Source organism: Triticum aestivum, chromosome 5B (genome assembly GCF_018294505.1).
Source record: "Triticum aestivum cultivar Chinese Spring chromosome 5B, IWGSC CS RefSeq v2.1, whole genome shotgun sequence".
In the NCBI taxonomy this organism is placed as follows: Eukaryota; Viridiplantae; Streptophyta; class Magnoliopsida; order Poales; family Poaceae; genus Triticum; species Triticum aestivum.
Genome location: NC_057807.1, coordinates 73901392 through 73911447, shown reverse-complemented (window position 1 = coordinate 73911447; position 10056 = coordinate 73901392). Strand labels below are relative to the sequence as shown.

General features: G+C 48.8%; 1 pseudogene; it reads left to right on the top strand.

The window, feature by feature from the left end:
* Nucleotides 1–2081: 2081 nt before the first annotated feature.
* On the top strand, nucleotides 2082–4967 carry LOC123115712 (FBD-associated F-box protein At4g10400-like; annotated as a pseudogene).
* The last annotated feature ends 5089 nt before the right edge of the window (nucleotides 4968–10056 follow it).

Here is a 10056-nt window from a genome sequence, read left to right as displayed (position 1 = left end):
TTGGGGTAATCTATGCATAGGGGTTGATGCACGTTCTTGTCTTTGTTTCTCCGGTAGAAATCTTGGGGCACTCTTTGAGGTTCTTTGTGTTGGATTGAGTATTATGAATCTGAACTTATTTGGTGTTATTTTAGTACGAACTCTTGGATAGATCGATCAGAAAGAATAGCTTCGAGGTGGTTTCGTACCCTACAAATAATTTCTTCTTATGTTCTCCGCTAGATAGGAACTTTGGAGTGATTCTTCATCGCACTTTGAGGGATGGTTATATGATGCAATTATATTAGCATTGTTGAGAGATTGCACTAGCGAAAGTACGGACCTTAGGCCTCATTTTCAAGTGTTTCAATACCGTTTGTGCTCCGTTTTATCAATTGCTACCTTGCTGTTTTTATTGTTCTTATTATAAAAATCAATATCTACTATCCATATTACACTTGTATCACCATCTCTTCCCCGAACTAGTGCACCTATACAAATTACCATTGTATTTGGTGTGTTGGGGACACAAGAGACTTTTTATTATTTGGTTGCAGGGTTGTTTGAGAGAGATCATCTTCATCCTACGCCTCCCACGGATTGATAAATCTTAGGTCATCCACTTGAGGGAAAATTGCTACTGTCCTACAAAACTTTGGGCTTGGAGGCCCAACACAAGTCTACAAGAACAAGTTGCGTCGTAGACATCATCCTCCCAGGCGCCATTGGGTGCTCGTGCTTGCAAGGCAGTCGCAGCCCGAGGCCCGTGCGTATCTGCGTGCAAGGAAGAGGATGGAGTGAGGTAGCCACTAGTCGCTCCAAGTGCGGGCCTTGTAGATCCATGTCGGTGCCGCTGCCACCCACCAACAACGACGACATGGCCCTCCGCAATGCCATCCACTACTCGTACACGTCCGAAGAAACGGACACCCGCCGACGTCGCCACAAAAATGCGACGGGGCTCTGCATCGGCCCCGGGGAGTCCGAGAGGTTGGCGATGCAAAGGGCGGCGAGAGAGGAGAGAATCACATGGCTGGCGAGGGAGCAAACTCGTACCGCCCATCGCATGGAGGGGATCATCGGCTCCTCCTCCTGCTCGGGCAGCAGCACGACGGACAACGACACTTCGTCCTCTACCAATGCCTATGCCAAGAATGTCCATTGCTCCTGAAACTCCAAGGGGAAGGGCCCGACGAGGAGTGGTGACGATAATGACCAAGGTGGAGGACAGACATGGCACCGAGCCAAATAGGAGTAGGCCCTTGAGGGGGGAGAAGCGGTAAAAAGATAGGGTCGCGCATGATGACGGGACGAGCAAGATCTTGCCCACATGGACAAACATCTTTCCCAACAACGGGGGGGGGGGGGGGGGTGAAGAAAATGGAGGAGAGGTACAAGCTATTCTTGTATGTGCAAAGGGAGAGGATGGATTTCGATCGGGAGAGGGTGTGAGTTAGGATGATGAGTGAGAGGTACATGGTAGACATGAAGAAAATGACCAAAGGACAGAAAATGGAAATTAAGAAGGAGAAGGCATTTGAGACAATTGAACTTGATAAAGAGAATGTGAGGCTAGCGAGGATCATGTTGGCCGACACCGGTCTCATGCATGACCATTGCAAGAAGTGGTTCATCAACCAAGAGAAGGATATCAAGGTGCGCAATAAAGACGATTTATTGTGGATTATTTGTCATGGATCATTTCCGCTTGTGCTGATTTTTTGCGTGCTATATTGGTCGAATGATCCGCGTGCATTTTTTCTTTTTATTGATTTAAGGTTTCAAATATGGGATTGTGATTGTCCAGACGGACAAATGGGGTCGACCCACTTCTTTTTGTGGACGTGTCCGAACATGTTCGTGGACATATGGATTAAATTAGGTAAGTGTGGTTGGGGATGCTCTTAGTTTATCTTGGGCAGTTGCATTAGGTTAGCTATAATTAGTACCACTCTCTCTATTAGAGCATGGTTAATAATATAATCGATTGATGGCTATAACATATTGCCATGCAACAATAGCCAATGTAATAAACAACATGTATAGTGGTGGGCTATAAGAAAATACTACCCCCACCACCCCGACCGAACCCTACAAAACGACCGTCCGCCGCCGTCCCTCGCCACTCACCCACTCTCACTCACTCCAGCTACCAGCAAACCCTAGCTTAGCTGCACCCGTGCTCACCTAATCACCTCCCGCCGGGCCGGCGAAGGCCAGCCGGTTCTCCAACTCGACCCGGCGACGGCGGCCGACATGCGGCGCCAGGGCCTCGATCCGCTGCATCCGCACGAGCTGGACCGGAGCACGGAGCAGCTCATGTCGCTCATCCACGAGAACCTCCCGGACCCACCCGTCTCCACCACCGCTCGCTTCGTCGCCCTCCGCGCCCTCTCCTCCGACGGCGTGGACCGCATCAGCGGCCTCTCCGATGCGCTCCTCCGCAACATCGTCTCCCGCCTCCCCGTCAAGGACGCCGCCCGCACCGCCGTGCTCGCCGCGCGCTGGAGCGGGGTCTGGCGCTCGACGCCGCTCGTCCTGATCGACACCCAGCTGATCTCCAACGGCCGCACCCCGGCGCGCGCCAGCACGCCGGACGTTACCGCGGCCGTCTCCCGCAATACTCGCCACGCACCCAGGGCCCTTCCGCTGCGTCCATCTCACATGCAACCGCATGGGTGCGTACCAGGGCCAGCTCAGGCGCTGGATCCGTCTCCTCGCCGCCAGAGGCGTCCAGGATCTCGTCCTCGTCAACCGCCCGTGGCTCCGCGAGGTGCCCCTCCCCAAGACGCTCTTCACCATCTCCACCCTCACCCGCCTCTACATCGGCGTCTGGAAGTTCCCGGATGCGGGTGGCCTCCAAGGTGCCTCCTTCCCCCACCTCCGGGAGCTCGGCATCTGCAGCGTCGCCGTGGAGGACGGGGACATTGACGCCTTCGTCGCCAGGAGCCCCGCCCTGGAGATCCTCAACATCCAAGGGAGGATGAAGGGGGTGCGTCTCCGCCTCGTCAGCCACAGCCTCCGGTGCGTGCAGATCTGCTCTTTCGTCATGGAGAGCATCGAGGTGGTGAACGCCCCGTGTCTCGACCGCCTCATCCTGTCGGAGTGTCTCGGCCCCGCCGGCGGATCGTGTACCAGAGTCAGGATTGGCAACGCCCCCAAGCTGAGAATATTCGGGTACCTGGATCCAGGAAAATACGTGCTAGAGATCCGAGACACTGTCATCACGGTACTAGTACTACACATCCAGCCTCGGAACGATCTTTCAACTTTGTTCAATTTGCAAAATGTGCCGTCTCTCTTGCTGAATTTGGTCCATTTCAGGCTGGGATTAAGATAAGTCCAAGCATGATGATCACAACCGTGAAGGTCCTTAGTTTGAGGGTGCGGTTTGGAGTCTACGATGATGTCAAGATGGTGCCCGCCTTCCTCAGATTCTTTCCCAATGTTGAGGCGCTGCATATGACGGTACCAGCATTGCATTCTCTTCTCATACATACTTTTGCTGCTGCTGCTGCATGATGATCTATTATTTGCTGAAATGTTCACTAAATCAAATAATTTGCAGTCTGAAAAATGTGATCACCTCGCTGGCACGTTCGACCTCAAGTTCTGGGAAGAGGTCGGTCCCATCGTGAGTGTGCTCTTGCGCCTCAAGGTGATCACGTTTCGTGAGTACCATGCGAGGCAAGATGAGATTGCCTTCCTCCAGTACATCTTCCAGAATGCAAGGGTGCTCAAAGATGTAATGATGCAGATGATCAATCCAAGATTCACTTCACTGTCAGCAGATGAGATGACCAACACCATAAACAATATGCCTAATGAGAAATGGGTCAGTGAATTTGATCTTGCTATCTGTCGGAGCATTGGTCCAGAAGGATTGAGTCCTTGGACTTTTGAGCGAGGAGCAAACCTTTGCGACGATGACCCTATTGCGCCGGTTAAATTCATCACACTACGGGTTAGTGTTGTTTTGCAGTATGTGCAATTCTACATATGACGCACTGTTATAGATTGTCAGCATGTGTTACCTGAAGATTGGGCATTCCTCTAGGTTGTGCTAACATGATTAGTTTGAATACATCCGTGAAGTAATTTAGTAGTGCCATTGTACAATCTGACCATCTTAGCAGCGTATATGTTGCTTGCAATTTGCATGCTGTAATCCTGATTGCTCATAAAAATTATATTATCCCTTGTGCTTCATTTAGGCATGAATTTATTTAGCTTTCAACTGTGTGACTACAAGATATCCTAGGCCAATTGTTCCTTAAACACCAAGTCCCAACTTTCAAGACTTTAGAGGTTGCATGTTTCTCAGTTCTGATTTTGCACAAAACTATGATGCATGGATGCATGTTGTTTCCACTAGCTAAATTACTAACCTGTTTTCAAAATGAAATAAAATTACTAACCTTGGTTAATTAGCCATGAACAGACCATCATATTTACCGTTATGCAATACGCCCCACTTGCTGGCGAAATTCACACATTGCCAGGACCTTAAGTTTGCATTTCGATATACAGCCTCAATTTTTCTGTTCTACTATGTTGTTGTCTGCTTCACTCCTCCTAATCAGTCTATCTTTTGTTATGCCTTCGTTCGTATTAGGTGTAGACCCGGCCACTCACCAGCAGAAGCCACAAGCTGGCAAGCATCGCAACTGAGATTGTTGACACGTGGAGTCATGGAGTATGCACTAGCCTGGTTGCTTTCCATGGTTCTTGTTGTGATCGAATTCTGCAATGGTGTCAAGTTGCCTCTCTTTTTTGTAACGAGCAGTGTGCTCTATTGCCAGAGATCATTCTTCGAATTAAGGAACTGTGTGTAACTGAAAAAGACATGGTGGAGTAGCCAACGTTAGCCGTTAGGCAGAATTAAGGTAGTACCATAGACTAAGAAACAAGTTTATTTTGGTTATGATGAACTACCTGTGTACCTTGCAGCCTTGCAATTGTTATATCCTACTACTAGTTCAGTATGGCCAGAGCACATTCTCTAGTATCTGGAAATTGAAAAAAAACATGCTGAATTCGGAATCATTGGGCTGTGAAACAAGTGTGGTTTCCCTGTGATGAACTGCTTGTACCTTCCGATGAAAATGCTAAAGTAGACTACCTAGAAAACTAACATGGATAGGCTGAACCGTTTCTGTTGGGACTTGGCAGTTAAGAAAATAGCCCTCTTACCACTTGCAAATGTATAACTAAACCGTTGAGGCTTCATATAGTTAAGAAAAGAAGTAATCCCTCCTCTTGCTGCCGATTTTGGTGTTTTGACCCTTTTGCGAAAGTTTTTTGAGATTTGACCCTTTTTCTACCGCTAGGTGGATGGCGGTAGGGTATAACAGCCTATCGCAAATAATTTCTAAGTATCAAATACAGAGCGTGTACTCACCTACCGCCGGGCACATCGGCGGTAGGGATACACAGCCTACCGCTAGCCTATTTGGTGGTAGGGCAGCAAAACGCTGACATAGATAAGTTGCCTACCGCCAAGGGCCTTGGCGGTAGGCTGGTATACGCTAACACCATCGATTTGACGGCAGGAAAAGGGTCAGATCTCGATTTTTTTTCGAACCAGGGTCAGATCTCACTAAAATTTCGCAAAAGGGTCAAAACACCAAATTTGGCCTCCTCTCGCTCCCGTGCGGCTCGATGGGCCACACCGGGACGCCCTAGATCTGGCCGCCTAGGGCCACGCCCTCCTCTCCACTCACTACCGTCGTAGGGCGTCGCCGGGGCAAAGCTCGGGCAGCTTTGGAGGCACGGTGGGGGTGGACCTGCGCTCTTGGTGTTCGGCGACGCTGGCGGTCCAGGAGCTATGCACGATGGGGAGTTAAAGGGTTGGCGGCCACGTGAGCTGGCGGCCTTGGTGGGGTGTTGCGTGCGGCCGTGGACGTGGGCTGGAGGAGTCGTAGGTGCACGGCGAGGTGGGGGGCGCAGAAGCAATGGAAGCATGCGGTCGTGCGAGAGTTGATGGAGCGTGCAGGCTTGTTGTTGCCGCTTGCATCTGGCTGGGGCACCGCGGGTCCGCCTAGGCTGGGCGGCAGAGTGGTGCGGAGCGAGGGCATCGGAAGACGCGGTTGTCGGTGTCAAAACCGGCGGATCTCGGGTAGGGGGTCCCGAACTATGCGTCTAAGGCTAATGGTAACAGGAGGCGGGGGACACGATGTTACCCAGGTTCGGGCTCTCTCTATGGAGGTAAGACCCTACTTCCTGCTTGATTGATCTTGATGATATGAGTATTACAAGAGTTGATCTACCACGAGATCGTAGAGGCTAAACCCTAGAAGCTAGCCTATGATTAACATTGTTGTTGTCCTACGGACTAAACCCTCCGGTTTATATAGACACCGGAGGGGGCTAGGGTTACACATAGCCGGTTACAGAGAAGGGAATCTACATATCCGAATTGCCAAGCTTGCCTTCCACGCAAAGGAGAGTCCCACCCGGACACGGGACGAAGTCTTCAATCTTGTATCTTCATAGTCCAACAGTCCGGCATAAGCATATAGTCCGGCTGTCCGAGGACCCCCTAATCCAGGACTCCCTCAGTAGCCCCTGAACCAGGCTTCAATGACGATGAGTCCGGTGCATAGATTGTCTGCATAGATTGTCTTCGGCATTGCAAGGAGGGTTCCTTCCCCGAATACTCCAAAGTAGATCTTGAACACAAGAATCGTGTCTGGCTCTGCAAAACAAATTCCACACACCACCGTAGAGAGTACAATATTCCACAAGTCTAATCTGCTGACAACTTTTCCATAGTGTGACATCACGCCGTGACCCGGTCATTATTCGAACCGTGTTCTCAACCTGCTACTACACATCTTGCGAGGCGGTTTTATTGGCACGTCTTGTCGAAGCAGAGATCGTGTCCTCTTATCACGGGATTCTCATCAATACGGGTGTGGGTAACCCAACCACGCCATTAGCACGGCGCTTGGGGAATAAGCGAGTTTCTAGGGCAAGTGGGGAGGCGCATGATTTTTGCTGCCTTTATAAAGAGACAAGGATTCCCCCTTTTCACCCACGCCTTCTTCTTCTTCTACCTACTCTCTTTCCCTCAAGCTCCAGCGCCCAAGCATTCGCCTTCTCCGCCCACAAAGGCATTCTGAAAATGTCTGAATCTGGAGCCGGAGGCAAGTGGATGGCCTCTACTGTCTAGGAGAAGGATATTAAGAAACTTCGGGAGGCCGGGTATCTGGCCAAGAAGATCGGCCATCGTCTTCACTACAAAAAAACACTTTCGTGATGATACGTGTTTGTCACAATAGGTCGCGTTTTCTGTCATGCATGTATATCCATGGCAATTTTATGACAGAATCAAGATAGTCATACCTGTGCTGTCGTAGAAGTGTTCCATGACATTACCAAAATTATCATCACGGAAGTGTCCACTTCCATGACGATAAATCGCACGTCACAGAAGTGCTTTCATCAAGGGTTACCGACACGTGGCATCCACCGTAACGGAACGCCGTTAAGCTATCGGGTCGGGTTTTGGATCCGATAACCCATTAACAACCCAGACCAATGGGGATTTTCCACGTGTAAAATCATCATTGGCTGGAGGAAACACGTGTCGGCTCATCATTGGGACAGATGTCATCCACTCATTGGACAGAAGGCGCCTATGATATGTCGACACGTGGCACGACCCAACAGAGGCCCATTCCTGTGAAAAAGCCGGCCCGTTTGACTTGGTCAAAAGGTGGCGGGCCGGCCCATGGAAAGCATGTTAACAACATGTTCGCATATAGCCCATTTATAGCCCGCTAACCCAAGGCCCGTTACGCCCTATCCGAATTAGGCCCAGTAGCATCATCTGGGCCATCTAATATGATTCCAGCCCGTTTTCACTTCTGGCCCATGTATGGACCATGACGTCTTTCGGCCCATATGAGGCCCTTTATAACTCTTGGCCCATTAATAGCCCGTGGTGAAACTGGCCCGCAGTGAACAGTGTATCACTTTATACCCATTAACGGCCCGTGGTGAAACTGGCCTGTAATGAACAGTGTATCACTTTATACCCATTAACGACCCGGTATTCCGTTGGGCCATTTCCGGCCCATGTTATCTTTCAGCCTTCTCAAAGCCCATTTATTATTGGGCTCATTTCCAGCATTCGTTTACTTATGGCCCGTTACTGTCATTTTCTGCTTGTGGGCTAAATTCAGCCCGAGGTTATAGTCGGCCCGTTTTGTGGCCCGTTAATACGTTGGGCCGTTTTCATAGCGTCATCAAATACAGCCGATTAACGACGGCCCGTTATGGTCGGCCCATGAACAAACGATTCCAACTCTAACCCGTACACGGCCATAGTGTGGTCTGTTATTGGCCCATGTTTGGCCAACCGATCATACGGGCCGTACAAGGCCCATTGATGATACGGCCCGTAGAAGGCCCATTGTGTCTACGACCCGTATAAGGACCATTGTTTCTACGACACGTAGAAGGCCATTGTTTCTACGGCCCGTAGGAGGGAAATTGTAACTACAGTAAATATGTAGCCCATGGTTATTGTGGACTAGTTTAAAAAAATAGGTTATTGCGGCCACTAGCAAACCGCGGAAAAAGAACTGCACTGACTACAAGCAAAGAAATAAACAAGACAATAAAGAAATAAATAAGCAAGCAACTTACGCTAGGCTATCACGGCTATTACACATATTACATCCATTGAGCATCAAAGTTCGCCACCAGTGCAAATATAGGGAACACAACAGCATATAAACGCCGCAGGAAAACAAGTCCAGAACTGAAACCACTTCAGAAGAGCTCAAGAAACAATATCCTGGGTACCCATAATGCTGGCAAGATGCTTAGCAAGCTTATTAACTTTCTCATGTTTGGCGCTTAAGTCCTCCAGCACTTGTTGTTGCACCAGAAAGTATGCATCTGAATTCTGCAGGGACTTCCTCAGTCCTTCGGCTTCCTGTCGCATAACATCTGATTGATGTCTTTCAACTTGAAGTTGAGACTCAAGAAGCCGAACTAATTCAGGCAATGAGTTCGAAGAGCTAGTGCCATCAGTAGCAGCCAGTAACTCGAACACTACATCAAGACAGGACTTTGGGGTTGTCTCAGTGTCTTCAATATAGTTTTTACCAGCTTTCTTGGAGACCAACAGGGATGTCTCACTATCTTGAACCTTATCTGCATTACTTCCTTTACCATTTCATAACGGCGTACTCTTCTCCAATATTTTATCCGCGTTCTAAAAGAGAAACAAACAAACACATCACAGGTTTACAATGTAGTATATGAAACTCATTTTGGTAAACCAGTTCAGTAGTAAGGTGGACAGGATAACAACATGAAACAAACATATATCGATGTAGTATGGTCACTGTATGGTCTATATCATTCTAGTTTATGTTGCCAAATCAAGATAGATACAGTTCGAATCATATCTATTTAAGACAAAGCAACATAGACAGAATATAAGTGTGGGAAACTACACAGCAATAACAACACTTGTAATGTGCATGGCATGAGAACATAACTGTTTATTCAATTGAAACTGAAATCAACATAGAGCAAGTTACAACCGCAAACAGCCAAACACGTTAAAGAAACAGGTTTAAAACATACCTGTTGCGCCATTGGAGTTTCAATTGCATCCTTCAAATTTTAAATTAGTTGGTATGAGTAAATACAATGATGCAAGAGCAAAGTAGTATGAACCATAGCTACGGAACCTGACCTGAGAACAATTCTTCTTCTGCTTTAAGCATTGACTTGGGGTTCGGAGTGGTGGTCCTCGTGCTTTGGGCACTACAGTTGCCTTACTAACTTCTCGTGTTTGGATGCTCTCTGGTGGAGACGGTGTTGTGTCAACGGGAACTAGGTTACTATATGCTGGGGTTTGGATTAGAAGTGGTGTAGCTGGTTCTCTCTCCAACTGGGTAGGGGTACAATCTGCATGAGTGTGGGTTTTGTGTGGTGGGGCTGGTTCTTGGGCAAGTACAACCGTGGTTCTATCTGCATCGATAGGTAGCACGATCTTTTCTGAAGACCGTGTTTTTACTCCCACAGATACTGCCACCACTCCCTCCAATTGAA